The sequence below is a fragment of the Pelodiscus sinensis genome, chromosome 11 (genome assembly GCF_049634645.1).
Source record: "Pelodiscus sinensis isolate JC-2024 chromosome 11, ASM4963464v1, whole genome shotgun sequence".
Classification (NCBI taxonomy): domain Eukaryota; kingdom Metazoa; phylum Chordata; order Testudines; family Trionychidae; genus Pelodiscus; species Pelodiscus sinensis.
In genome coordinates this window covers 15,129,982-15,157,807 of record NC_134721.1, presented here as the reverse complement: position 1 = coordinate 15,157,807, position 27,826 = coordinate 15,129,982, and the positions used below count along the sequence as shown (strand labels likewise).

The 27,826-nt window shown below is 41.9% G+C and overlaps 1 long non-coding RNA gene across 2 annotated transcripts; it reads left to right on the top strand.

The window, feature by feature from the left end:
* Positions 1-163: 163 nt before the first annotated feature.
* LOC102461500 (uncharacterized) lies at positions 164-27,814 on the top strand. 2 transcript variants are annotated; one of them, XR_332707.3, is made up of 5 exons: positions 164-977; positions 5,843-5,937; positions 8,165-8,384; positions 9,564-9,638; positions 24,949-27,814. It is a non-coding gene; the product is annotated as an uncharacterized LOC102461500 (long non-coding RNA). The 2 variants fall into 2 exon arrangements; XR_012906459.1 differs by having other exon boundaries at positions 4,908-5,937.
* Positions 27,815-27,826: the final 12 nt, after the last annotated feature.

The following is a 27,826-nucleotide window of genomic DNA, read 5'->3' as shown; positions in this document are numbered from 1 at the left end:
GCATGGGGAGGATACCGTGATCCAAGCAGTGCTGAGGGCCAACTTCCCTCTGCTCCACCCCTTTCACCTGAAGCTCCACCCCATCCAGGAGTGCAGAGCAACCTCCACCCCTTACCCAGGGTCCTGGTGTGGTTGTCAGCTCCCCTGTGTTTTATTAAAGGTTGATCGGGAACCATCACCTTGAAACTAACAGTTTTAGCACTGATGTAAGAATTTAGACAAATACAGTCCTTTTAAATTTCCTTTATGCAGTGAATAATAGTTTGCCTTAAAGGGGAAAATGGAGATTGTGTGTCATTAGGAGAAGCAACATTAATGATCTTTTGTATTTGTTTTGCCAATAAGATGAAGAACTTTGAAAAAATGAAAAGTTCAAATTAATTGGATGATTTTGCTGCAATTGTCATCGCCCTTTGTTTCTCTCTGTGTCTCTCTCTGAAGCTACGGGAAGTAGTAACGCCGTTGTTGTGACAGTCATGAGTAATCGCAGGCAGCTCTGCCACCAAGTTTCTTATTGCCCACGCCAACCAGAGGAAATGAGAGAATTCTGACAAGGCCTTGCACTTTTCAAAAGCTATGAAGGGGATAACCAAGAAAATTAAACTACTGGCAGCAATGAAATCCTGGCTCAACTGAAGTCAGTCCATGGACTTCAATGGGCCAGTGATATTGCCCCTGGAGTCTGTCTGAGAAGGAACAGTACTTCCATTTCAGCCTTGGGAGTCCAGTCTTACAATCCTTCCCTGGGAGTTTTGCCCAGTAAGGTTGGCAGAAGCAGAACTCTTCATCTCTGTGCTAGTCTCCTATTGACATCAGCTGGAGGTTTGAGTGTGGATCATGCATAGTTTTATGATGCTTCATCTACTAAGCTTATCAATGCAACAGAAGTTCATTTGTCAGCTAGCAAGCATGGAGTTCCAATTTAAAACAACGGGAGCACTACATGTGGAGTGAGCATGGCATCAAGAGATAAACAGGTAATCCATAGATTTACTCGTATGGCCCCTGTTCCACCAGTGGCTCTTGGGCACAGACTTATAGAGAATTTATTCAGGCATCTGGCAAGAGCAATCTGTTCTGAGGTGTTGGAGAGAAAGGAGGAAATATAACGAAAGAGCGTGGAGTGTGGGACTGACGTTGGCTGCTATATAAACACATATTACTGCTGCTTTTGCAGCATGAATGTTTGCTTCCACGGGCAGTGGTGATGCCACTTTGTCAGGATCAGCTTTAGGCTACGTCAGCTTGTATTTTGGCTCCCCTGACCTCCTTTGAAACTCTCTTCCATGGCCCCATGCCCCATGATGACCTTGCTCCTTGCCTCTTGAACACAGTGACCCCCAACCACGATACCCAAATGGTTACCCACTCATAAGGAAAGCCCTGCGCCTTCTCTGACCTTCTTAAATGAATTGCTGTGGTGAAGCCACTTCAATCAGAATATTGATTAAATTCACATGCTCTGATTCCTTGGACAGATTTATGCATTCTCTTCAAAAGACACTCCCATGGAACCTCAGGTGGTATAGATACAAGAATGTTTAATTTATTAGAGTTTAGTGAACCAAAGAAAAAGTTCCACTTTTCTAGTGAATTAAAGAACGTAGTGATACGGAAGGTGGTAACCACTCCAGAGTTAAGGTTACAACTGACTTTTCATTATCAGTCCAACAGCACCATTCCTTTCTGAAATCAGTGGCAATCATGTTGACCTCAAAAGTGATACATTACTTCTGGGGTCTAGGTAGAACTCATCTACAGACTTTGATATGACTTGGCAAATGCTTTACAAATTATTATACCCTGCGTTTCAATTTAAGTTTAATTTTCCAACACAAAAAAAAGAGACACAATCTGGTTTGCTGGGTATCCTAGCTGAGATCTAGAGCCTAAGTGGGCCTAAGGCTGGAAAGAGCTGGCAACTCCTATCACTTAGGGCAGGGTTGGGCAAGACAGCCTCCGTGGGCCAGATCCAGCCCACCAAGCCAGTGGGTCTGGTCCATGGCTGTCCTGGCACTTCCCCAATCCCAGGCCAATCAAGACCTGGGGATGCGGGAGAGTACAAAGTCTCCTCCCCTGCCAAGGCATGTGATACTAGAGGGAACCACCATGTGCCCCAACAGGGCGGGGGTAGGGGTGAGAGACTTCATATGCTCCCGCTGACTTGAGACCCTGATTGGCCTGGGGGTGGAGAAAGTTCACAAAGTCTCCTACCCCCGCTAGGGGCACATGGCATCAGAGAACCACCAGCTGTTTTTAAAGAGCTGGCATTTCTCTCTAGGCCCTGGGGGAGGAGGATAAAGACTTCATGCTCTCCCCCATCCCCAGGCCAATCAGGGTCTGTTGGCAGGGAAGCATGAGAACTCTCCTGGCCCTACCTCTTCTGGGGTGTCCCGGAGCCACTTCCAAAATGTATTGTTCCTCCCTTTCCCCATCTTAGGGGATAATGATGTGGTAAGTCTCCAAAAGCTCTGGATTGGGTCCACTTGCTAGCCAAAGCCAAAAGGAGAGAGGCAGAGAGAGCTGTGGGCCAGAGAGGTTTGCCAGCTGAATTGCTGGATTTATCCAGGCAGAACTCTATTGCTGTGCACATCCTGCTGTGTCCAGACTCAGGGGTTTTTTCGGGAAAAGTAGCCTTTTTCCGAAAAAACTTCACCTGCGTCTAGACTGCAGCGGCGTTCTTTCGAAATTAAATCGAAAGAACGCGGCTTTTCTTTCGACGGCGGTAAACCTCATTTCACGAGGAAGAACGCCTTCTTTTGTAAGTGCTTCTTTCGAAAGAAGGCGTTCTTGAATGTAAATAGGGCTTCTTCAAAAGAGAGCATCCAGACTCACTGAGTGCTTTCTTTCGAAAAAGCGGCTTGCTCTTTCAAAAGTTCCGCGTGCAGTCTAGACGGTCTCTTTCGAAAGAGGCTTGCAGTCTAGACATAGCCCTGGTATCCACAGAAAACAGGCTGTCCTAAGGATCTTAGGAGGTATTCGTTAGTGAGAAGCCTCTCCTGCATTCATCAGGAATCCTCCCACCACCATTTCCAAACTCCTTCAAGTTCCAGACCAATTTAGGACAATTAATAAGGAAATCCCCAAACATCAATGTGTTTTTATTTTAAAGTGAAATAAAGTTTCAGGTATATATTAAAAATTCAGAATGTATTTTTAAGGAACAATAGCCTTAAAATATAAACAATTCTGAAAAATTAGAAGTGTAGGAAATTCAGACTTCTGGCTAAAGCTTGCAAAAAAACCCTGACTGGTGAAAGTAAGGAAATGCACTTTTTGGGTAGTTCAGCTACCTTAACTCTGCCCCCGTTGTGATCCCAGCATACCATCTGTTCTTTGTATGCAGCTTATTGAAAATGTTCACTACAGAACATTAGCTTCATAATTTGCTTCCTACATCTCTGGGCTTATTAGGTTTGTATATAGAGTAATATTAGATCTGTGTCTAATGACACTACAATAATTGGCAGCCACACAGAATCAGGCAATCTGATAGTTTATTGTTTAATCAGAGAGTTGTAAAATTCTTGACTATGTACTGCGTATAACTATAAAACAGGTCATAAGGCAACCCAACCACAGTGTAATTAAGATTACGGCATTTCTAGTCTTTGTGGTCACTAATAAAATAAAACTGTTCATCAGGGTTGGATAAGATAGTGTGACTTTCTAGTGGTTCCAGGGCATTGCTATGGAGGGTGGCAGAGGAGTATGTGAGTTTCCATACTTTCAAGGTTTGGCTTTCTTGCAACCTTATATCTGAATTTCCTAGGTTTCTAGCATATATTTTAAAAAGGAAATCTACTAACCTTGCAAACTAATACACATTCAAAACAACTATTATGGACAGGCCTACAACCTTCACTTCACCTTCATACTCAAGTGGAAATTCCAAGTCCTACATTTGTTAAACACATCCATCAGGAAAAATACCATGAAACAGTCTCTTTAGTCTCTGTTTGCCTTTAATATATTAAACAACTATGTTTGAGTTTGATAATATTCATTATTCACCAGTAGTACAACAGATGAATTCTCTTTTCCCTCGTAACTTGTTTTAGGGCTCTGCAAATCGTTCATTGCAAAAGAGTGGATGCATTTGTTGTACACATATTTAAGTGAAAGGCATAATTTGCATTTCATCCTCTTGTGTCTATAAAATGATTTAGTGTTAATGCAATTATTAACATTCTCATTAAAAACAGTTTAGCTAAAAACCAAGACACATAAAGACATAGTGACTTCATCAAAGCAACTCAAATCCAGATAAAGCCAGCTTTCTAATTTGACTTCTGTGCTTTGAAATAAATCCTCAGAGCATCAATTGTGGTATCTGCTGTAAAGCAATTACTATCGGCCTCCATCGCTTCCCTTTACACATTTTAATTGAATTCTTATTTCTGCTTTAAAATGTAGGGTAAGGAGTTTTACAGTCCAAAAGAGAAGTAAAGCAGGCAACAAAGAAATATAAACTAAAAACAGAAATTGCTTTCTTTCAGGACCAGGTGGATTAGACTTCTGTATAATCACACACACAGCAGGTGGAAGGAAGATTAAGTTTCACTAATTCATAGTGGTCATCACAGCAAGGGAATTTAATCTGCAGAGTTCAGGAGAACTGCAGTTGCATGCTAGTCTGTCTGATTTAAGAGGCAGCAAAAACCTCACCATTTTTATATTTCAGTATCTGCTTTCATTTGAGTCTTTTTCTGGACTTTTCTTTAAGTGAAAGATCGATTTAATTGAAACATTAACATTTAACAAACACATGTAGGCTCTGCTCCTGCCTTCAGTAGGAGTGGCATCAGACCCTCAGCTAATGAAGTCAATTGATAGGAAGGTGTTTATAGAGCAAGCATTTTATCAATCCATGTGGAAGTCACTGATTCAGATCTCTTCTATGCCAGAGTGAATTCAGAGGAACTCCACTAATTCACGTGTCCAAATAAAATCAGAGTCTGGCTTGCTGATCTGGCAAATGAATAAATCCAACAACTAAAATCAAACACAAAAGACACGAGGCTTCAGCTGACGACATCCACTGTCTCTACCAGTATGTCTAATTTTGGTGTCTCTTGCCTCCACTTTTTATGAGCCATGATCCCCAATCAATGAATCACTGGCTTTACGTTGGGCCTAGGGACCCTTGGCAGCCAGGACTCAGACACATAGATCAATGTGATATGTACTTAACCTGTAAATGCTCGGAAATTTTCCTTTTTGTTCCTTTTGTTCCAGTCATATCTTGCCTCTCGAAAATGGAAAATGAGGCTGAAGAAAGTGAAAGAATAGGAAACATTAGTATCTCTAGAACTCACCGTGTAGTTCAGGGACAGGCAATAATTTCTGAAGTGGGGGCCACTTCACAAATTTTTGAAATGGCCCCAGGCTGCCCCTGAAGGGGCAGGGCCTTGGGTGAAGGGGTGGGACCAGGACTTCCCATGCTCCCCTGCCCACAGACCCAGACTGGCCTGGGGATGGGAGAGTGCATGAAGTCTTTGCCCTCTCTGGGTGCCTAGAGAGATATGGGTAGAGCCACTTAAAACATGGTACAGCACTCTGCCAAATAAACTGCACTCTGTTCACTTCACCTAGAACCAAATGTCCTGCTGCTGCATCTGCCTTAGAGCCCTTTGATATAGACACCTCAAAAAGATGAGCAGCTACAGGATGCTGACAGGAGATATTAAGAGAGAGCCATAGCTCTTGCCTATGCACACGGGATCACACTTATAACTAATATGATCCCATAATGCTGCAGGGACCCTTCCTTTATCAGTTTGGTTCTTCTCCTCAAGGAAGAAAACCAGAATCTAAGGACCATATTCATCTTTCATTCTAGCTGCTGAAAAAAGGCCCAGGACTACCTACCAAAGAAGGCTTCTGCCCTCTTTTCCAGCCCCTCGTCAACCTGCTGAGACTGGATGTGTCCCTTTGGTAGATATCTACATGGTGCTTCCCTTTGAGCTATGGTTTGGTAACAGTGAGGTTGCCATTAGAATGCCTTGGCCTTTTGCTGTGTTTGGTATTGTGTTGTTTTCTATAAATAGGAGCGGGGGGGGGGGGGAAGGGGTAATTAATAGTTTAAAATATTTAACACAATGCAGTTAAAGAAATTATGACTGGCATGTCACCGGGAAACTGTTACAATATAGAATCCTACAATCCGAGGGCTGGAAGAGACCTCAGGAGATCGAGTCCAGCCCCCTGCCCAAAAAGGCCCAATCCTGTCCCCCCTGAAGTCAGCAAGAGCTTTTCAGTAAGCTCAGTGGGAACAGGGTGGAGCTTGACACTGGTGTGGCGCATGTTACCCGTGTTACAATAACTGTGCAAGTCTCCAGAGATGTTACTACAATATTAAGATGAAAGGGCAACAAAGAAATCAAAATCTACTACTCAGCTGCATATATTATAACAAATTAAACCTGCTTTCACACTGATTATCTTCTCTCAGAAAAGTCATGAACTAAAGCAAATCTCATTCCAGCCACTCACGGAAAGAGTCAGGAGGACATTTCCCCTAGGAACACATTATTCCAGACTGTCCATTTCAAAAGGTTTTTTGCACCACCCTCTGGAAGCATCTGGTATTTTCGACAGATGGAGATGGGACTGCTTGGATCACCACTGTAATCCAGTTTGGCCATTCCCATCTTCCTCGATTCCAGGGAGATCTTAGAGATGAGTGTCGGGGTGCTGCACGGAATGTTCTTATCCCCTCCTTTTCACACCAGGATAAATAACTTTAAAATATCTTAGGCACAGCAGAGCTCACAGCCTATGTAGGCTCCTGGGCAAGGTGAGGGGAGGTGTGGCTCCATGCTCCTAAAGAGGCTGGGCGGGGCAGAAGGGGTGGAACTCTAGCAGCAATTTAAAGAACCCAGGGTTCTGCTGCTGCTGCTGCTGCTGCTGCTACTTCACTGGGCCCTTGAGTAATGGCCTCCTTTGCCCTGCTCTAGCGGTAGGCCTGCCATTTTCCCACTAAGCCTGCCATTTGATGGCTGTTCTATAGATGCAGCTCTTCATTGTGCTGTTCATATTCTGCAGAATGATTTCAGAGTCATGGCTTTTTCTCTATTGTTTGAGCTTGCTACATTGTCCACCATCTAAATGTCCTAACCACTTCTGTCTTCACTAGAGAGGTTGAAGCTACCACCACCACCACCTCTCATCTTCTTTGAGTAATTTGCTTTAGTCTTGGTCCAGTATTGGGCTGGATCCATGGACATGAATGGCATTAACTTCAATTGAGACCACTAGGGCTTTGTCTATGCTACAAGGTTTTTGCACAAAACCAGCCATTTTTGCGCAAAAACCAGCACAAAAAAACTATGGTAAATTGACAGGACAGAGGGCTTTTGCCAGTGAGTTATTCCTCTCCCCATGAGGAATAACTCCTTTTTGTGCTACAGCTCTTGCGCAAAAAGTCATGTGTGGATGCTCTGCAGGGGATTCTTGTGTAAAAATAGCTTATCAGGAAAAGGAAAGTGTTCTGATGGCCATTCTGTGAATGGCCATCAGTGCTTTCTTGCACAAGATTGTCCATGCAGTGTGGGCATGCTCTTGCACAAAAGCACATCGCTTTTGCGATGCGTTTTTGAGGTGTGGACGTGCTTTTGCGCAAGAAGTTTTTGCCCAAGATCTCTTCTGCAAAAAGCTTCTTGCACAAAAACCCTGTAGTGTACACCAAGCCTAGGTGTTTTTCGTTTTTAATACTCTTAAGGACAGTAATTCATTCTTCTGGGCTATAAAATGCATCCGCGCACACAGAAAAGTTATACAAATAAACAGAAACAGATGGCATCGCAACAAAATTACATTTGTATTAGAATTAATTGAAGAACAAATAACAATATATCCCTGCAAAGAAGGCGACTGACCATATGTTTTAGCAGTATTTTGTTGAGTAACGGGTTATTTGCTAGGATAATGATTATAGTAATGACAGTGATATAAACCCCTGCTGTCTGTGCTCATACAAATATTGTCACTGGGCCTGATCCTCAGCTGGTGTAAATTGACATCACTTTCTACAAATCAATGGAGCTAGCCAGCTTTGTGCCATTTGACTTGCATGAGTGGAGACTGGAAGCTTGCCTCTGGAATGTGGGAGTCATACACCAGGGAAAAATTGTGGAAGTCCCATTGCATTTTGTTTTCCTAGGTTTCCTGTGCCACAGAGAAGCTGTTTTCCTCTGCTGACAGTCAATGAGATAAAACTAGTATCTGAGATGAAATTGCGTGTCCTGCTTGTCAGGGAAAAGAGGATGGAGAGAAGACTTGTGGTGATCCACAAAGCAAATTGTGGGAAACTACAGACCAAGATATCAGAATCTATCATTAGCTCACATAAATACAAAGAAAATTAACTAATAAACTAAGAGGTAAGTTGTTTTTTAAAAAATGTGTAAGAATAAATGATGACAAAATGATGATAAATGATAGGAGTTACTATAGAGAACTTTCTGGGTGTCTGGCTGATGAGTCTTGCCCACATGCTCAGGGTTTAGCTGATCGCCATATTTGGGGTCGGGAAGGAATTTTCCTCCAGGGTAGATTGGCAGAGGCCCTGGAGGTTTTTTGCCTTCCTCTGTAGCATGGGGTACAGATCACAGCTGGAGGATTCTCTGCATCTTGGGGTCTTCAAAGTATTTGAAGGCTTCAATATCTGAGATACAGGTGAGAGGATTATTCTAGGAGGGGTGGGTGAGATTTTGTGGCCTGAACTGTGCAGGGGGTCAGACTAGATGATCATAATGGTCCCTTCTGACCTTAAAGTCTATGAGACAAATCCTAGGAGGTTTAATGCTATGAAGATTATATTGTCAGAAAGATGGCCCAGAGCTATTTCAGACCACAGATACTGAATTTTGACTGCCAATATCTGTTTAAATGCGAGAAATAGAAATTATAGCCTGCAAACTAAATGAAACAATCCTTAGGACAAGAAAAATGGATTGCAGGTGCATATAAGCAAGAAATAAAATTCTGCTAATGAGTTTTCATTAGTAGCCAAATATATAATCAAATCATTTTTCACCCAACATATAACAATGAGAAAATCAATGTTTTCATTTTAAGCATTACTGTGTCTATTGGCGCTTTCATTATGGGTCTATAACTAGCTATGTTGAGTGAACAATTTCAATTTCAGTTAGGGTTCAGCTAGGATCAGCAAATAAGCCTTTCTCAGTGCCAAGACTGTAGGGTTCTGTGATTGGTCATCAGCCGAAAACTAAAGAAATGTTTTATTTTAAAACCACAAACAATCAGCATTATGACAACAAAATACACAGAATGCCTCTGGATAATTGTATGTGAAGAATGGGGAGTAAAGAAATTAAAAAAGAGTCTTGGTCTCATTATATCTATTTACAATTGTCTCAGTGTGTAAGTGGGTTGATTTGTTTTTAACTTTTATTTCCTCCTGTCCTATAATTTATTCTGTCCTCGTATTAATGTCTTCCTTGACTTCCTTTCTTCTGTCACGATGAAAAAATTTGAATCTGGCTTACCTGACTTTTTGGGACTTTATTTATCTGTGGCATATATTTCTGTTCCAGATATCAAAACTTTGGGATTAGGGAAGAGTTTGATTCCTATTTTTTTTCTACCTCTAACTTCTTGTGTAAAGTTGGGTAAGTATGAGTCTCTATCTCTTAATTTCCCATTTGTAAATTGAGGATAATAGCACTTCCATACCTCGCAAGGGTGCTGTGAAAATAAGTACATTAAAGAATGTGATGCTCTCCAATTCCAAGTATATTGGGGGCCACATAAGGACCTAAGATTGATACGTAGGAAAAATGTCAGGTAGGAAATGTTCATGGTGAACTATATTCGGCAATGACGAAATAACAAAAGGCATATGTTAGTGTTAAAGGGCCAAATGTTTAGTAGAGTGCATCTAGCTAGCTCAGTTGCAATAAATGTACAATATAGCAAGGCAAAAAAAATGCCCAAAATTACAGTTTCAGGTTGATCAATTTGGTATGAATTCAGGAAGAGGTTTGGCTGAATAAAAAATAAAAATAAAACAATTTTAAAAGTTTGAACTGTTTGTTTTCAAATGTTCAAATCTCAACATTTCGATTTTTCATATTGAAACAGTGTTTTGTTTAGAAATTTATCTAGCTGGGTTTTTATAAAAAGATGTTGATGTTAAAAAAAAAAACCTAAACAACCCCAAAACCTAAGAAAATGAAATTTAAAAAATATTTCAATTCATTTCAGCCACCAGTTCAATTATTTGCTCAGCTCTTGGATAAATCATAGATTTATTTCTGCATGTAATGATGATGGCACAAAATAGCAGCAATTTTGGATGCAAACAATACATCTAGAGATTTGTAAATGCAAAACTAAAATCTTACATTCACAAATTGATTAAGGCAATAAACAAAATACTAGCAGACTTACCCAGCATTGCCCAGGTCCTCCAGGGCAGGGCCTTGGGGATATGAGAAGACTGGTGGACAGGTGCTTGTTCTCTCCCCATCCTCCAGAGACCTATTCTCTCCTGCCCACCCGCCTAGCCTTCCCACCCTCCTGGGGCCTGTTCGCTCCCCCAGGGCTCCCTCTCCACAGCCACCAGAGGTCTCTATCTACCCCAGTGCTGCGGCCGATGGATGACGGAAAGAATTTGGGGCAGAGAGGCTACTTACCAGGGTGCTGGCAGGCACAATGGTTGAGTGCCAGCCCTACTGGCCACTCCCTTGGCTGCCCCCAGTGGCCACGCTTCTATTGTGGCCCTCTGAACAGCAACCTCTCCCTTTGCATTTTATGGAAAACTGTCCTTCTCCCAGGACTTCTGTTTGTCCTACCACAACCAAACTCTGACCTTGCTTTAAGTTATGAGATGAGGAAGGTGGCCCTAGTTCTTACCCAACGGGCATGCAGAGAGACACAGACACAGGCAGATGCACTCTAAAATATCTATATCTGAATCTAGATCAATATCTATATAATTATTCCTTATAGGCCAGACTCTGCCACCTTTAGTCCCAATGAGTCAGCTGCCCCATTGATCTTTCAATGGGGCTATTTGTGGATTATGATATTATTCAACAGGAGCAAAATTGACAGAATCTAGTTCTAATTCAGTGTTTTAAAACACAGTGAATGAGCTGGATCATTGTATTATCCCATTAAAGGAAACAGCAGTAACAACTGGTGATTTTTAGCTACTGAAAAGCTCAATACAGCTCTTCTTTTGATGCTGGCACTCAGTACCTTTGAGGACCAGGACCTTTGAAGCCAGTATTAGTTTTGCCTGGGTAAGAACATTAGGAATAGCTAATAATCTGTCCATTGTAGTACACTGTATTATGTGCATTAGCATCTAGAAAGGCAGATGTTATTCAACCTCACAGAAATCAGAAGCGGTAGAAATGTTATAGAAAGGAGGGGAAAACTCTCATATTGACCTTTTCCTTCAAGTAAGAACTCATTTTGACAGCGGAATGCAGTTATTAAATTTTCAGAACTGACTGATGACATTGGGACTATATACTAGACATGCTTAGTTGATAAAAAGAGGATTTAGTGGGCATTATTTCTCAGTGGATCTTATAGATGGAAGTTGAAATGTGTATTAAGTGGGCAACTGAAAAGCAAATGAGATTGCTTGGATACCTAATACTTCAAGAAAAGCTTCAACAAATGCATGTAAACCTTCTGCTGTAACATGAAAAATACCTTTCTTACTTATACTAGAAACTTCAGCAAACTCTGAAATGAAATTTGCTTCCTGTCTGACATCCAAAATCATGAAGAGGCTCAATTAAACTGATTAACTGTAAACATTCATCAATGGTAAAGGGTCAGATTCTGATTCTTATTCACAAGGCAAAGAACATCTAGTTAATGAATAGCTGTGTTGATTTCAGTGGAATAATATTTTGTGTTTACATAGTGTTTTTTCATTCCATAGGATCCCAAAAGAATTTACATATTTGACACACTGGAATATAACCTCCTCTGGTGTGAAAAGCTATTGTTCTGCTAGACAACTATTGAGGCTTGGAAGTGATGAATACCTTACAGTTGAAACTATAATGGGTAATTTAGGCAATGTAATTGCCTGACCTGGCAATTGGGTAGGACACATGGGCTTACAGCCCAATTTTGGAAAATATGTCAAGTCACCTATAATAACCACAAGTAACCAGAACCTCACTCTTGAGTCTCCTCTAACACTAATCAGCAGCTATGGGATAGGAGCTGTGTTAGAACAGTGAGGCGATGTCTACACTGCGGAGCTATTTTGGAATACCTGAAGTATCCCAAAATAGCTACTCCATGTCTTTTGAGCAAGCCCATTATTTTGAAATGTAACGGGCTCATTATTCCACAAGGAGTAAGGGATATTTTGAAATAAGCTATTTCGAGGTAAGGGTGCGGTAAGAGTTTAGACAGAAAGACAATACCACAATACATGGATGCCCCATAAGCCCACTAGAATGGGGTGCAAAAGTGTGTAACTTCCCGACTTGCCATCAATCACTGTGGAATAAATGACAGACAATCATGATGCAAATATATAATGTCTTATATTATCTACCAGCTATTGAGGCAGTTGCATCATTAGTCATTCTATTAAGATTTGTGATTTATCAGTCAACATATCATTCATCAACTGAGAAATATCAGGGAAGACAGAATCCCAGTCTGGATCTGTACTATGGAACCTAATCCCAGTTAAAACCTTTTTAAAGCAAACAAAAAAATTGTTTGTCTGCTATGTTCCAGAGGGCAAGGTGTGAATTTCATAGTGGTTGTAGTGATTCTTGTAAGAATTAGGAATTGCATTATACTGTTGAAGCAAAATACTAAACACAGTCCAAAATAGTTTTTTTTTTCTGGTCCATAAGCTTTTCTTTTGCATCACTGAATTTTTCATCAAAATGGAACATAAAATATTGTGTGCTGTCTGACTATCTGCCATGTTTCTGAGGCAGCTTTCCACAGAGAATTCCTATAGTATAAGTCCTTTTGACTTTCCAGTGGAAATTGGATAACTATATGGTGGAAGTGAAATAGGTGACGTAACGAGGCATTTCTTCTGGTGTCTTGATTGGCCACACCTGTCTCGAGAAGCCATTTTGACTTGTTTTCTCAAAGGGAATGCCAGCATTTGGTGCCTGAAGTAAAAGACTTGACTCCATTGGGCACTGGATCAAACTCTTTGGGCATGTCTAGAGTATGGGGTTTTTTTTGTTTGTTCGAAAGGATATGCAAATTCAGCATGAATTTGCATATCTTCTTCTGATCGCTTTTTTGAAAGTTTTTTTTTTTTTTTTTTTTTTTCAAAAAAGCAAGCAGTCTAGATTCAGTTCTTTCAGGAAAAAAAACCCTCTTGAAAGAACCCTTCTTCTTCAAAAAATGAGGTTTACAGCGTTCTTTCAAAAAAGTTTTTTTTTTTTTCGAAAGAACCGCATCTAGGCTGCTTGCTTTTTCAAAAAAACCTCCTTCGGAAAAGCAATCGGAAGAAGATATGCAAATTCACGCTGAATTTGCATACCTTCTTTTGAAAGAAAAACGTAGTCTAGATGCACCCCAGTGTGCTCTTTTCAGATGAATCAAAAACAAAATGTGTGTCTTACTTTTCCAGGGTCCTGAACCCTAGAATTTCGCTGAGTTATTCACAAGAGTTTAAGGGTTCTCTTCATGCCTGTAGCAGCTGGAAGCATCTTCCTATTGCTCACAGCAGGGGTGAAGGGAGAGGGGATTGTTTTGTCTTCTAAATTCTGAAGACCATCATCCTGGACTGAAGAGAAGGACTGCTATCCACCAATGTCACCAGACTTGCTGGAAGTCCTTTGCCTCAGAAAACCAAGTAGTATTGATGAGATTTGTTAGGACATGGGTCTTCTGTGGAGGGAAAAGAATATGTATGGAAAAGAAAAAAAGGACATAGTTGCACATTTTATTGCAATATAATTCAGCAAGTGCTTTAGCCTTCTCAGACAGTGTAGACATGCACAGCATTCATTATTTTTGTTTGTTTGTTTATTATGCAATGGTATGTTAGGCATGACCCAAGATTACATTGCGCTTTACAACCAAAACAACCCCACTGTAGTTATTCAGGGAGGGCCATCGGGATTGACTGCCGAGGTGTCCTCACAGGTCTCTGGCTCTGTTGGTGATGATAACCAGAAAGCTGCTTGCGTGTATGATCAGTGATGAAAGTAAATCGGAAGAACGCAGCAGTTTTTTTGACCGCGGAAAACCTCGTTTTACGAGGAATAATGCCTTTTTTTCAAAAGTGCTCTTTTGAAAAAAGGCGCTATGCAATGCAAACTGTGCTTTTTCAAAAGAGAGCATCCAGGCAGTCTGGATGCTCTCTTTCGAAAAAGCAGCTTGCTTTTTTGAAAGTACTGGTTGTAATCCAGACGCTCTTTTTCGAAAGAGGCTTTTTCAAAAGTATCTTTTGAAAAACCCTCTTTTGAAAGAGGCTTGTAGTCTAGATGTAGCATTAGTCTCCACAGAGACTCCCCAAAGACCACAAACCAGATAAGGATTGAAGGTGCCTGGCCAGGTTTATTGTAAAGCGAAATACAGTAATAGTTGTCAGTTGACTCTACTGAACTACTACACAAATGTACTTGCCACAATGAAATGACTCTGTAGGAAATTTCTACTGCCCCCTAGGTCATACAAGGATTGTCCCCCCTGAGGCACCCCCTTATATACAGGTACAACAAATCACACCTCACTTCTGACGTATCAGGTTGCCACTCTGAGACTACTTAGATACCACACATCACCCTGTACCTTGTGGTCTGATTAGATCATCTCTATCCATCATGCTGTCATTTTTAGACCCTTTCCTGAACCTGAGTTTGTATCTGTGAGGAGTGGGTACCAAGGTCTTTTTTTAATGAGCTAATGATATCATGTGCTTTCCACTTATGACCAGTACCAATTATTGTTCTGCACCAGGGCCTATTACCAATTAGTGTTTTGCACTCTTAGCCCTGTTTGTGCCAAGTTCTGTGAGCTGGGGCCTGCCTTTTGCTCACAGATTAGCTTTGCCTTATGTTAGCCATGTTTTTGTCCATTGTTAGCTAAGCCTCAGCCTCAAACCAGGCCTGTGCTGAACGGGCTTATGTTTTAGGTCTTCATCTTACTACACCCACCCCCAGCTCCAAAGAATTTACAGTATAAAGCCTTTTGTTCACCATACACTTGAGTAATGACAGGTTGTACCTCCCTTATCTGGTACTCCATGGTCCAGCAATGGACCATGCATATTCCTGGACCACAGAGCCCAGGAACAGGGAGGTCTGGCAGTGGGCCAAGAGTACTGTCAGGAGCACCAGAGACTTAGCTGGGAGCCCAGTGTCAGGGGAGGGTGTACAAGTGGGATGGGCATCCCGGAGGGGAGTTCTGGCTCCAGCAGAGGTCCCTGGCCCCAGCAACGGGAGAGCTCCAGCCAGGCAGCCGCCGTGGAGCTCTGGCCTCAGCCAAGGAACTCTGACCCCCAGCGGCAGCCAAGGAGATCTGGTCCTGTCCCTGCAGTCACAGAGCTCTGGCCGTTCTGGGTCTGGAGCGGCCTGGAAGCTCCAGCCCCAGATCCAGTGGCAGCCATGAAGCTTTGGCCCTGGTCATGGAGCCTGGCAGCTGGAGCTCTGCCCTGGCTGTGGTGCTCCAGCTGTGGTGCTCTGGCTCTGGCAGCAGCAGGGCTGGTGGCATGTAGAGCCCTGGTGGGCTGGGGCCCTAGCCCACTGGCAGCATTGGCCATGAGGGGAAGGACCTTCCCTGGTCCAGTAAATCCCCTTGTTTGGGACCAAAGAGGTCCCAAGGGTGCCAGACAAATGAGGTCCAACCTATACTAAGTTTTTTTTCATGTCCACACTACCCTCCCCCTGCTGATGGTGCATGTCCTCAGCTGGAGTGCTTGTACCACCTTAAGTAGATCTGTGTGTGGGGGGCGGAGGAAGGCCTTGATAGCTGCAGACAGCCAGGTTCCCAGCTGGGAGCTCTGTCTGGGAGCTCCATGAAGAGTTGACCGGGCAATGCAAAAGCAATGCTAACATTTACAGGAGTGCTGTAAGCAAGACCTGAGAAGCAATTTTTCCACTCTGTTCTGTGCTTGTGCTGATTAGACCTCAGCTGGATTATTGTGTCCATTTCTGGGCATCACATTTCATGAACGATGGGGGCAAACTGAAGAAGGTGCACAGAACAGCAACAAAAATAATTAAAGGTCTAGTATATATAACCTTTGAGGGAAGATTGAAATAATTGTTTAGTCTAGAAAAAAGACTGAGAGGGGATGTGATAATAGTTTTCAGCTATCTAAAAGATTGTTATAAGGAGGAGGGAGAAAAATAGTTCTCCTTAACTCCTGATGATGGGACCAGGAGAAATAGGCTTAATGTGCAGCAAGGGAAATTTAAGTTGGACATTAGGAAAAACATCCAAACTGTTAGTGTTGTTAACCACTGGAATAAATTGCCTGGGGAGAGTGTGAAATCTCCATCATTGGAGGTTTTTAAGAGCAGGTTAGACAAACACCTGTCGTAGATGATCTAGATGGTGTTTGGGCCTGCCGTAACTGCAGGGGACTGAACTTGATGACCTTGCAAGGTTCCTTCCAGTTCTGTGATATCACGTCTACTCTACACATCAAAAAACACACTTTTTCCTCACACCAGCTGGAAATCTTGCATTTTCATTGTCCTTCATCACCAGACACATTCATCAAACATGACAGATGCCTCCAAAATGCCAAATCACTCCTTTCCATCTCAATGACTACATGATAGTTGTCATACCCCCGGTTAGTTTTAAAATATGTATGTGCCAAACTGAAATACTTACAGCTTCTACCAAGGATGGGAGAACATGAGGAGAAAACGATGAATTCCAAAATAATTTTATTTTTTCCCACTAGCTCAAAAAATAAAACTGAGATAAACTCATGAATTGTTCTGGGACTTCCAGACATTTTTCTGCTAATTAAGTTATGTCCTATGAAGTGTGAAATGAAAATGCAAATTCTTACAAGTGCAGTTTCTTTTATCTAGTGGACTGCTCAGTTCCATGGCCTTTGCCATGTAGTTGGCTTGGACACTTTAATTATCCACTGATGTGAAAACTACAAGGTTTGGGTTACAAGGGGTTGGAAGTTAACCAATGTCTTCATGCTTATTTAGAGGAGAGAACTGTGCACATCTAAGCCTCCAGAGGAACTCCCAGGTACTTCCTTATGCCTGGGGGGTTCCTTCTCTTCCCCCACCCCACACACTCCTCAAGCTGTTCTCTATTTTACTTTCACCAATGACCCCTGTCACTCTTCCTGTTTCTGGGAAAACTGGTAACCACCTGGTATATTCTGATGCTTCTTGAGTTGGGATGAGCCCTTCCTGGGTCTTTTGGTGCCCTTTATTGAATCTTTAGATAGGATGACAGGCAGGATTATTGCTGACCCTAACCTACAAATACTGTTTGCAGGGGGATCAAGTAGTGGCTTTACTGCTCCCACTGCTGCAGCTGGAGTGCAGAAATCTGTCTGTCACAGAGATGGTAGTTTCTTGGACAAAGCTTATAGAATTAATTGTATGTATCATTATGGGTCAGGTATTTATGCAATTAGCGTATGTCTAGACTGCATCCCCCGGCAAGGAGGTTTACGGGGTCTGTCGAAAAAGGCTTTCTTTCTCGACAGATCCTTCTCTAGACTGCTGCTTTTTGCCAACAAAGTGCTGTTGGCAAAAATGGTGGTCATTTTTATGCAAATTAAACACGGGATATTTAAATCCTGCTTCATTTGCAATGTTGATCTGCCTAATTTGCATCCCTCTACCGACAGAGGGATGCTGTCTAGACATACCTTTCCATGGGAAAGAGGGATTGTAGACATCCAGGAACTAAGAACAGCAATGGATTCTTAGGCAAATTCACTAGGTTGTTACACCACCAGAGAGATAACAAAACCTGAATACAAGCTCCCATATGCTGATTCAAATTGGACTCTTCAGGGACCAATCGGCAAAGGAAGGACTTTCGGTTAAATCCCACAGAAAAAATTAGTAGGAACTGGGGTTGCCTGGTCAGAATCTGAGTTGGAATGAACACTGGAATGTTTATTAGCAAGTGTGCACGTCCTTTTATCATTTTAATATGTTGTTAGCATAATGCTTTTAGCTTAAGAATAAATGTCCTTGCTTAGAAAGAGCTGTGTGGTAACCTAACTGGGGCAATTATATCATTTACTTCTCTAAGGAGAAAAGTAAGCAAGCCTGCTGAGGCAATCTGACTTTGCTGGGAATACACAGCAGCCTGGAAATACCCCAATTAGAAGAAAGAGAAAGATGCATATATCTGTGAGGTGTTCACTGGGGATCCACAAAATCCCTTACTAGACCACACATGGGGAATAAAGGCGTAGTTGTCCTGAACTATGATGCTCCTCATAAGTCTTAGTAAGGCAAAGTAACTTTGGAATACAAAGGCATCTCTAACAGCTAAATTCCAGGAAGTGAAGCTCTAAAGCCTTCATTTCCAGTAAGTGCACAAAGATATCTCTTTAATTTAATTTATCAGTCACTGCAGTGGAAGAAGATGTGTTTCCTTCTTATTCTGCTCTCTGTATTTGTGGGGGAAAGGACAAGTAGAAGAAGCTTGAAACTACATCCAGGGCTCCTCTTAGAAAATCCAGCTAATTTGGTGGTCTCAACTGGCTAGTTCACAACAATACCCAAGCAAGAATGCAGGAACTGTCATTTAAAAGGTCACTGGATTTACTAAAAAAGGGGGAGGTGGACAGAAACTCTGGCTAGCAGGGGGATGTTCTCACAGGAGTTTTGACTGTTTCTCATTGTATAAACATTCTCTACCCATGTTTGTAAAAATATATCAAAATCAGGCTGAGTCATGAGAGCGTGATTGAGTATCACTCCGATCTGTACCTATAATACTTCTCCCAGGGAATTGAATTCTATTTCCATTTGTGTCACTATAGAAAAGTCTTATAAAGTGAGTGAGCTTCCCCTTTGGAAAGGAGTTTTTATGAGGCTCAAATGAGGTTAGTAAAACACTTTGAGGTCCTTAGATGAAAGGTACCATGTAAATGCTAAACCATATTAAACAATACTAAAACACCAAATTTACTGTTGCAGCTAATATCCTTTGTGGTTAATGGATTTGAAAGCGTTGCTCTGTATATCCCATTTCATTTTACAATCAGGTTAGTGAGTAAATCTATGTGTTTTATTACATAACAGGTTACTATTTTCTGCTGAGTTGCCAAGGAAATAAGCTCCGTTCATCTTGTGGCATGTTTTCATGTTGCTTTCCTTTAATGTTGGTGAGTGAAGCTTCCTATTTCTCATTATATATTTCTTTACTGTCATGCTCTTTAGTGTAATGGACAGGCCCATTGATGGGGAGGGACAGCAAAGGGGACAATTGCCCCAGGTTTTGGAGATTCAAAGGGGCTCGGAGCTCCCAAACGCCACCATTGCTACAGTGGCTGCAGCGGCAGCCAAAACCCCGGGCCCCTTTGAATTGTCTCCAGAGCGCTGCTCTGCACAAGCTCTGACTCTTTGGGGGTCCACACACCACTCTCGGCAGTGCTAAGGGCTGATTGCCCGCGGATCTGTCCTTTTCAGGGGCACAGCACCACCTCCTCACACCTTGCCCCAGGGCCTGTGGTGGCTCTCTGCCCCACTGGTAATGGGTGTGTATTTAGGCATTGGAATTTCATCCCTTCTATTTGGGAGATTTAATTTTTGAAAGACTCTGAAAGGGAAACTTTGAAATTATCAAGGCTGAAAACATTGGAGTCGTTTTGAAGAAGAAAAGTTACAAAAATCTAATACTGAAAATAGTGGATTCATGAATTTTTTTTAAAGTTTTAACAATTGAAAGATCCTGAAAGGGAAACTATCAAGACATCAAGGCCCCAACATTAGGTTTGTATTAAAATAGATATTTTACAAAATCCAGAGTTTAAAATCAGTATTTGTGGATTTTTATAAAACAACCTTTGTGACAAGTGTATGATAGTTTTATGAATATAAGCATTCCCTCTTTGGTGTTTTGCAGCCCAAATTAAAGATCCTTGCATTCATGCATAAAACCAGAAACTGACAAGGAGAGAAGAGGAAATTTTGATTTTATATTCAGTTAATACATTAATCCCGAATCTTAAAAGCATTGACATACATTTTCCCACGAACAAGCAAAACATTGACTATTCCTCTGTGACATAGTGTTTGCTTAGATCTGTGATGAGCACTAAAACATTTGTTCCATTTTGTAGCTGTACAAAGAGGAATCTTGCCTGGAACTATTTTGATTTTTACTATTTTTTGGCAATACAGTTCCCACTAAGGCTCAATGCTGAATTTGTGCTGCACAAAAGAGTGTGAATTTTGTTAAGTGTCATAGAATGAAAAGCCTTCCTTGAAATTGATAGGAATTCTGTATCTGGAGAGCTTAAAGAGCAAGGCCACAAATAGCAGGATGATCCCAATGATTGGGATGCTAGCTTACCATTTGGGAAATCTGTTTAATTCCTTGCACTTCTAGGCCATGTCTGCACTACAGATAAGATTGAAGCAGCCACAGTTGATCTTTCAGGGTTCGAATTAGTGGGTAGAGTAAAGACATGCTAATTTGAACTGAGAGGATGCTTCCATCTATGCCGATAGTCCTGCTTCTATGCCTGTTTCACGAGGCATACCGAAGTGATCAACAAAGGCTTCCCTTGTGACTGCGCCGCGTCTAAACTCCCGTGCTATGCCGAATCAGCTGATCGTCGGCACAGCGCGGCAGCCATTTTTATTTTAATGAAGCGGGGATTATTTAAATCCCCGCTTCTTTGACTATGCCGAGTAAACTACTTTACATGGCTCCATCGACAGAGGCATGTAGTCTAGATGTACCCTTTGATACTGTGCTAGTGAGGGGCCATATAACTGCCATGGATAGAGAAAGTTTTCATAAATCATTATTCTCTTTCCAAACAGAAGCCTATAATCAAAAATTAATGTTGAGCATTGCAGTGGAGTCCCAGTACTATCCAGAAACCAATTGCAAAAATTAAAAAAACAACAACAGATGTTAGGAAATATGGATATGAACAGTTACAGTATTTGGCTAGTTTCCCCAATGCCATAGACTCCTTCTTCACTCCCATCTCCGTCTGATTTACACTCATGTTCAAAAGACCCTAAGTGGTTTAGGCTCCCAAAGGCCATTGAAATTCAACCTTGCCTTTCCTTATTTGTTTCTAAGATTATGTCTACACATGGATAAAAAACCCTGCAGCTAGCACAGGCTTATGGGTCTTGGGCTCCGCGGTTGAAAAATCACTAGGCTTGGATTAGAACCCCAGTCCTGTAACCCTCCCTCCTCACACAGCTCTAAGTCTTGGCCTAAGCATGACCATGTTTAAACACAGCAATGTTTAGCCCCGCAGCTCAAGCCCCATGAGTCTGAGTTAACTGACCCGGCTCACTTGCGTCCATGCCCATGGTCTTTTTCCCTGCGTAAGTATACATTCTATGCCCCTCCCCCACTCCCCATTCCAAAGCTGTGGATATTATTTGAATCTCTTAGGTAACAATTTCTAAAAGGCCTAATGGGAATGTTTCTAAAAGGACCTAAACCATTCAGGAGCCTGCATCCCTTTGAAAACCATGAATTTGTCACTTAGGATCCTAAATCCCTTTATAGCTTTTTGAAACTTTCCCCCGGAATTAATTCATAGGCTGCCCTTTATAGAGTGTCTACATTAAATCACGTCTTTTCAGTGGTGAAAGGCTACAGTTAATCAGGTACCATCCTTTCCCTCCTTCCTGTCAGGTAGAAGAGTGTTGCCATATACAGTATGTAGTAGCCATTTATTGGAACCTCCATCGTAGCAGGAGAGCAGTGCTGGTTGGGGAGGGGGACATGGGGAAATTTTGGCAAAAAGGAAAAAAATCATTTTCATCAAAATGATGAAAATTGTGATTTTTTTTCCATTGAGGAACAGGAAAAAAATCCAAAACTTTGTGGTTAAAAAGTTTTTGAAGAACACGTGACAGGTCCTGCGTATCACATGCTTTAAAACTTTAGTGTTTCTGAAAAGCCAATTTTCCAACAAAAAATAGGGACCTATCGGGAGGTTACCGATTATTCCCATTCAGCCAGTGCAAACTGCTACTGCGTGACATACACCCAAATAGTGGAGAAAGGACATTTGTCACATCCCTGCTGACAAGAATAAAGTGGCCTCATTATGGTGCCCACACTGAATGAGATTCACACAGCACAGATGATGGCATAGAAGCTAGATTCTCTTACATTCAATTTAATAATCCAAGGTGTTAACACAGGTGAGGGAAGAATATCTGAAGATTGATTTTTTCCCCCCCTATAGTAAAGATTCTCTAAGAGGAGACTCTTAGAGGCCAATTGCCTTGTGAAATATATCTATTTTTTACCTAGCATTTGATACAGATTTATCTGTCAAAATGAGGAGGGATGTCAAAATGTTAAACCTGTTTGTAAGAAACCTATTTTGTGTGAAAACCTGTCGGGCTCCTGGCAGGAGAGGATTTCCCCAGCTGAGAATTACCAAAGAATATCTTCATTTATAAAATGAGTTTAGAAGTAAGCTTTTAAAGTCCACTGGGTATGTTACCGGTATTAGCAAAAAGCCTTAGCCCAGGGTGAGAGAGGCTGCTGCTGGCATCTTTAATACTAGAAGAGGCATTACTACCAGAAAGGTGAGATCAGATGGAAAGTTAGCACTGTTGGGGGCCGGGTGGCAATGGACTGGTGGATTGGGGAAGAAATCTTGCATAGCTGTTCCTGTTGCTATTGCTGTTGAATTATAGCTTGAGGTGAGTTTCATTCATTGTGGCCGGGAAAGAGCATGCGATAATGCAGACACCATTGGCATTACAGTATTGTATTGAATGGTTCCCTGCAGGGTTCTGTAGCTACAGTGCCACCAGAAGCAGCCATGCCCTGGACCCAACTTGTTTCACTTGTAGGACATGAACTGGGTCAAAGAAAGGAGGAAAGAAACCCAATGAGTTCCTTTTTTTTTCTGGCTCTCACAGAGGAAGGAATGAACCTTTGGTGAAGTGAGATTGTTTCACCCACCGCAGAAGTGTAGCCACCATTGGGATGGAATGTAGCTGCTGTTTAATAGTGCCCCGGAAGCAAACATGATCACTTTGGGAGGGAGGGTAAAAAGAAGACTTTAGACCTGATCCTGTTAGCCTACTGACCTGAAATTCATTTGACTCCTAGCACTATAATTGTAACTCCTAATCCCTATGTGCTTGCTGTCAAGACCTCTAGTTCAGGGCTGGTGACAGACTTCCCTGGACCCTGTGCAATGTGATGGGGGTTCGGCACTGGGCTCCCTGGAAGGGGCAGGGACTTGGGTGAAAGGCAGTGGGGCTAGGACAGCCAGTCTGGACTGTGCCTCCCTCTCAGCACACCTTGGACTGTGCCATGGGGGGCTCTGGCAGTGATTTAAAGGGCTCAGGTCTCTGGATGATGCAGGAGCAGTGAAGAGCCGCAGCCCTTGTACATTGCAGGGCTCTTGGGCAACTGTCTCCTTTACTGCCTCCCACTTGGGTGGCCTTGCTCTAATCCAATGTACCCACGTACCCATCTGAAACATGGACTTTTCAACAAACCACTTCTCCTTTGCATAATGTTGTGAATTGGCTCCGTACACAGCTCAGAAGGAAGAGGGCTACATCCTGAATCATCAAACCCAGCTGGAAGTTTCGACTAGACGTTATAGATTTATGCATGTACTAGGCACACGCCTATATAGCTTAGCTAGTTAGAAGTGCTAAACTGCAAGCGAAGTTAGTATGACGGCAGTGGACTCCTTTGTGTTTTTTGTAAAAACATGGCCAAACAATTATTTTGTTCCAGTCTGAAATAGAAACCTATTTTTTAGTAATTTAATATGCAATTTCCATCAATAAACATGTTAACCTCATTGTAGAAAGCTGCTTCTCACACTGGCTGCCAGCCAACCCAGATGCAGTTTGCAAGTAAAACGGTCATAAATGTGATACTGCACATGAATTATGGTTTTCTATCGAGTTGGATAGCAAGAGTACCTTCGATTGGCCAGGGTCAGGCAATATGTGCATATTCTGGATGTGTTTGCTGCTGTAATTGTGAGGAAAAAAAATAGCTTTATTCCATTATTTAAAAAAAATCAAATGTGGGTTTTAATAAATCATAGCTTTATTTTAGCATCTGCCTAATTTAATAAAATTCTGTTTTAACAATAATTTTGCTATATGGAAGCCTAATTGTTATAGATTTATTTTGTCCAGAGAAATCTCTTCTAGAATTTTATATAAATGCATGTTGTAAGTCCACTTTTTGGAAGATCTGTATTTGTTCAGAAGTTGACGCAATGCACTTTTCACAGAAGCAAAATGAGTTATATCTTCCATGTAATCACTGCAAAATTGGATTTTATTCCCTTAAGTAAAATGATTTGTAGAATCAAACACATTACTCAGTTTTGGCACCAGTTAAAGGTATAGTTTAATTCCTACAACTATTTAAACTCACTACCTTTCTATCAAAAGTATTTATTTGAGCACAATTCTCCACCCCCATAGAAAGTGAATGATCAGAATTTTTCACCATTTATTTCTGCCAGAAGCAAATCTGATCTCACACCCCCATCCCTGGGCCCTTCCAGAAGGAAGGTGGAAGACAAGAACATTTAGTGAACATACAATTTTTACAGTTTCTTGAAGGCTTGCACTTGCTGATATACAGTGGTATGAAAAGGGCTGGAGAAATGTGCAGTTAGTGTATGCCTCTAAACCCATTGTGCATTGAACTCTTTCAGAACGCCCAGTTGCCCGAATGATTTGAGAAAAGTGAAGCCTTTAGAATGGGCACCTAATTGGTTTTTAAGACCAACTTATGTGATTCCCTTTATACTTTCAGGTGCGGACCACTTTGACCCCAACCCCCAAAGGATTTAAGTGCATGCTAAACTGTAAGCACCGGACTTGAAAGTCATGGGTACGACAGGATGCTGAGCACTTTTGTAAAACTGGCCCCCCCAGAAGTAATGATACTCAGGACTTTTCATTCATAGGTGGATAAGTATCATCAGAACCATCCCATCCATAGGACGATCTGGGGTGGCAGACTCACAGAAGCAGCCCCAACTATCCCATGGACCACACGTGGCACGGAGTAGGTAGTTCGAATTAGGCTCTCTAATTCGAACTACCGGTACATCTCGTTCCACGGGCACGGAGTCCGCGCTAAGGGGGATTTAAAAATGGCGGCGCCCGGCAAGATGCAAATGAAGCCCGGGATATTTAAATCCCGGGCTCCATTTGCAACTTTGAATGCCTACATTAGCCACCCTAGTTCGAACTAGGGTGGCAGTGTAGACATACCCAGAGTGACCCAGAAGCCAACTTCTCCTGGCCTGCGGCATTCAGCTTCTCGGCAGAAAGTGGGGCGCAGTGGGCCAGGAGGATGGCACAGCAGAGCAGGCTGCTGGGGACCTCCAGCTTCCACCCCTGCTGCTGCTGCACCAGGCCCCCCCATAATCCCTTGGGCCACGTTGCTCAGGGGAGGAGGCATGGGGTGGGAAGGGTTTCCCTTGGCCCTAAGCCTAGGGCACTGGGCAGGAGGTTTGCCCAGACCCTGCGCTCCCCTCAGGATGGTTCTGAGTATCCATATATCTTTTTTTACATATGGGGAAACTAATGTACAGAGAGGTAAAAGGACTTTCCTAACTTATCATAGCCAGGCAGGGATATTTTGGGAATTACAGTTAAGGTCTCCTAATTTCCAGCCTTATGCTTGACCTACTAGATAACAGATGCAGCCATTGCAATGTGCCTGCAGTAGTATTATATAGCCAGGCTGGTCCCAAGATATTGGAGAGACAAGATGGATAAGGTATTATCTTTGTTGATGAGAGAGACAAGCTTACATTGTCATGTGTAATATCTTCCCTATGAATTAAAGTACTAGTTGCATGTACACAGCAGGGTGATTTTGCTCAGTTGCTGAAAGGTATTGATGGGCTACCGTCCACAGTGTCAGAGCTCTATTATGTGGTTGGATCTTGAGATTTGTCTATTTGATTGGATTGGAATAGCCTTTCTCACAAAGCGAGGTTTTGGTCCCATTTGGAATCTGGAAATGTGGAACCTCACAGAAATGAGACGTAGGAGATACAAATGTGAATAACTATTTTCAAACATCCAGGTAAGAATCAGTTGTATCTAAAAATGAGCCAAGGTGCAGAAATTGATGGGGGAGTTCTTGAATTTTCAAAGCTATTTCACCAATCCCTAATGTACACATTGATTTCTGAGATAGCTGTTACACAATTTGCTGAACATAATCAAATGTTACCTGTGCCCTGTAAAATAAAGTCATGTCTAATATTTTGACTAACCGCAAGGGTGATTTAACAGTTACATTGAAATGAGAATAAACACTTGTTAATGATCTTTAAAGATCACATCATTTACTTCTGTGTTCTTTGTAGTTAAACCAAACTGGCCACAAAGGGTAAATATTCCTTTCAGTACATGTATGCAACTCACTGAGAAAAGTCTGGTTTAAGGGAATTGCCTATCTGCTTGGTGTGAGAATTTGCTATTTTAATTGCAAAACTTTAACATTCAATGTGATGAAAATAGTTTAAGGGTCCAGTCCTGCGGATTTCCTGTATAGCGCTGAGAACTCTTGCTGTCCATTCAGCTTGTAGGATGAGGTCCTAAACAAAGAATGTATTCATATGTTCTGAAGAAAAAAACATTATAGCAGATTTCCAAAGCACTCAATCTTTGCAACAGGTTCAGACTTTTCAAAAGACCTCCATTCTCACTGAGGTACCTAAACGAAGTGGCCAGATTTTCAAAAGTGGTCTGCAACCAGGAGCTCCCATTAAGAACAATGGGAAATGCAGAGTGCTTTGAAGCATTTTGGAAATTGGGCCTTGCAACATCACCATGGCAACAAAGCAATAATGCAGGAGACATTGTCTCTAATGCTGTTGTTTACAGCAACATCTGATCAACTCCTACAACAGTGCATACTTATGGTATGGTAATCAATGGGCAATTTACTTAAAAGTAAGGGTGAATGATGGCAGGATCAATTTTTGGATTATTTATGATGGCATGGGGGTATTCACTGCATACCACTAGCCCAGCACAGAACATCTAACTTTTCACATCAACGATAGTGACTCAGAATTTACTTCTAACTTAATTTGGTGTATAAAGAGCTTAGACTGCCAACAAAAAAGTAAAAACCCCTCATTACTATTTTATCACATGTTCTTTTTCTTAGCATAAAAATCAAATAAATGTAATTCTCAGCAAAGGGCAGATAACTGGGAGGAAATTATCCACATTATTTTGTACTATTCATTTTTTTGTGCTGGTCACATTAAAGATGCTGCAACTATTTTTCCAATTCGTAACACACAAATATGAAAAGTGGAGCACAGTATTCCCTTGGTGTGTATGCTGCAAGTCCCGATGAAATGGAAGTTCATGCCCCAGTTTTCCACCTTGTTACACCTGTTTTACACGGGAGTTGCCATGGCATAAAAATGGTTTCAAAAGGTAGAGAATTAGAATCTGTTTTAGTGTTTTCTTGAATATACGTTCTCTCAGGCTGTGTCTACATTGGGCCACTTATTCCGGAACAGCAGTCGCTTTTCCGGAATAAGTTGCGAGCTTTCTACACTGGCCCCTTGCTTTTCCGGAAAAGCAACGACAATCTACTGTACAATATCGTCCGCTTTTCCGGAAAAGCTATGCTGCTTCCGCTCGGGCAAAAG